Source organism: Poecile atricapillus, chromosome 1 (assembly GCF_030490865.1).
Source record: "Poecile atricapillus isolate bPoeAtr1 chromosome 1, bPoeAtr1.hap1, whole genome shotgun sequence".
Classification (NCBI taxonomy): Eukaryota; Metazoa; Chordata; class Aves; order Passeriformes; family Paridae; genus Poecile; species Poecile atricapillus.
The window spans coordinates 3,679,832-3,682,628 of NC_081249.1; the positions used below are offsets into that span (position 1 = coordinate 3,679,832).

Here is a 2,797-nt window from a genome sequence, read left to right on the forward strand (position 1 = left end):
CACAATCCAAAACCCAACTCCATGTCCTGGCACATAAATAAAGTCTGGAAATCAGTGTCCCTGCTGGACACACAATCCAAAACCCAACTCCATGTCCTGGCACATAAATAAAGTCTGGAAATCAGTGTCCCTGCTGGACACACAATCCAAAACCCAACTCCATGTCCTGGCACATAAATAAAATCTGGAAATCAGGGTCCCTGGTGGACACACAGTCCAAAACCCAACTCCATGTCCTGGCACATAAATAAAGTCTGGAAATCAGTGTCCCTGCTGGACACACAATCCCACCCCCAGCCCCATGTCCAGGTACATCCTCAGTGTCCACCTGGACACAGAACCCCACACCCAGCCCTTCATCCTGGCACCTAAATAAAGTCTGGAAATCAGGGTCCACCTGGACACACAATCCAAAACCCAACTCCATGTCCTGGCACATAAATAAAGTCTGGAAATCAGTGTCCCTGCTGGACACACAATCCAAAACCCAACTCCATGTCCTGGCACATAAATAAAGTCTGGAAATCAGGGTCCACCTGGACACACAACCCCATGCCCAGCCCCGTGTCCTCTCCTAACCCCTCTCTGTTGTCCCTGTCCCCCTGGAATCCACAGATGAAGGATTCCACCTTGTCCCCGTGTCCTCTCTGGGAATCTCTCCCCACTTCCACCCCAGTGTTGTGCTGTCCCCTCACGGCCTCACCGGCCGCCATCACCGGCCTCCATCCCTGTGGCTGTGGGAAATGGTGGCAGCACGCTGGGAGTGGGGTCTCACCCTTTTCCTCCCTCTTCCCTTCCTCTTCCCTCACCCCAGACCCAGCAGAGGAGCCTGTGTGTGTGTATTTCCACCCTCATATTTCAGTACCACACCAGGTTTTTAATGGGAATGTGGCGATGTGGGTCCCGCTGTGCCCTGGCTGTGGAGGCGCCTCACGGCCTGGACGTGCCCTCAGAGCGCGCAGGCCGGACCCAACAGGGCTCCAAACTCAGGGTTAATCTCAACATTCTTAAACTGAAAAAGGTGAAAAATCCCTTCAGAATGAAGTCATGTTTTCCTTGGAGGCTGCACACAATGGGAGCCAGGACCCAAAGCCCTCGGGAATGGCATTTCCATGTGCAGCTTAGTGAGTGTTTTGGGTTTGAAGCCAAGCAGGAGCGAGAGTTCATTGGCAATTCTGTCCCAGAATCTGACCGTGAACATTTGGTGGTGCAAATATTTACTGCTTTAAGGACATGGTGTGGCTCTTGTGGATGATGCTGTGCAGGACCATGAGTTGGATCCGAAGATCCCTTTTGGTCCCTTCCAACTCAGCTTATTCTGTGATTCTCTGATAAATTATTGGAATCATCACTACACTGATCAGTATGCTGTGAAGCCCAGGACCATTTCATCCTTTGGTTGTACTTCTTTGGGGCACAAAAAACCCAAATAATTTGGAAACATGCTATTCCAAATGGCCAGTCATTTCCCAGGCTACAGTCACATATAAAACCTCCTGAGAAGCAAGTTTGTGTAATAACTTCAGGCAATAATTAATGTTTTCTCGCTGTGTTTTTTTATGGTTGTACTTCTTTCTCAGGAAAATACTTTGAAGATGCCTACTTCTAGTAGGCTTGTTGCTGTTACCTCTCAAAAGTAAAAAAGAAATGACAGATGGTGAGCCACAATAAAATACCCATACTGTTATTTTAAGTTTTCAGTGCAGTTTTTCAGGATCCCAGTTCCATACGTGGAGTACTCCATTTCCAGCCTTGCATACTGGTTAATACAGACAAAAAACATCCTTTCAACGGCATTTTAACTCTATTACTATGTAATAGTGTATTTAGTCCTATTTAATAAATTCTGGAAATAAAGTTTTATAATCTTAAGCGTTTTCAGGATCAGGCATTACTATATTCAATCTTAGCATGTGAAATATGTTTTTCTAAAACCTAGTCCAGTTTCACCTCTGGCACAGGGTCAGCTTTTCTGAGCTCATGTTGCTCACAGCAGAAACAGACATGGCCCTTAAAATTTGAAAATAATCTGTGACCATTTAACATTCTTCAAATACCTCTCATGCCCAGAGACCTCCTTTAGCAAGTATGTGCAGGCAGGCACTGAATTGTGGCAATTTCTGGGGTAGAAGGTGACAACCAGACAGGAAAAAAAGCATCCTGGATAACACAGGAGAATGGGAATATTTTTTGCCGAGTATTCTGGACCTCTTCTTACACCTTGCGCCCTGAAAATTTCCAAGGTGATGTGAAAAAGAGGAGGAAATGCAACAACAGGTTCTGGGTACATAGAGTCAGGCAAATCAGTATCAGGCAATGTCCTGACACACATTTATGTCAGGAAAGTCCCTGAGCCCTGCAATGTAGATGATGATCTGGATCCTTTAAAGCTAAGAGTGTTCGTAACCAAGGCTTATTTTGATATGTTCTCTGCTATAATTACTGATGCATCTATTCTCCCCTTGCTTTCCCCTTTTGTAACCTCAAATTTCCAGCTCCTTGTAGCGGTCTGGGAAAGCTCTTTCCTTCGGGACGCAGCTGTGACGGTGCCCATGCAACCCGACAGCTTTGGGATTGCCCCAACACGAAATTGCCAGCTCCCCGTCCCTTCTCCCTTCTCAGTTGTCCCTTCCCCCTCTCCCAGACATTTCCCCAGCCCTGTCTCATTGGTGCACTACTCTCCCTTGCCTTTTTCAGGCTGCCACCCTGTCAATCTAGTGCAATAAGGCCAGGGGCAGGTGCAAACCCCTTGCTCTGGCTCCTCTTACTGACCAATCCTCGTCCCAAAATACCCAAG

At 47.0% G+C, this 2,797-nt stretch overlaps 1 protein-coding gene across 1 annotated transcript in view; it reads left to right on the forward strand.

Moving 5' to 3' along the window:
• Nucleotides 1–2,797, forward strand: part of B3GALT5 (beta-1,3-galactosyltransferase 5) — a 359,311-nt gene that overhangs the window by 290,766 nt on the left and 65,748 nt on the right. The window lies entirely within an intron of this gene.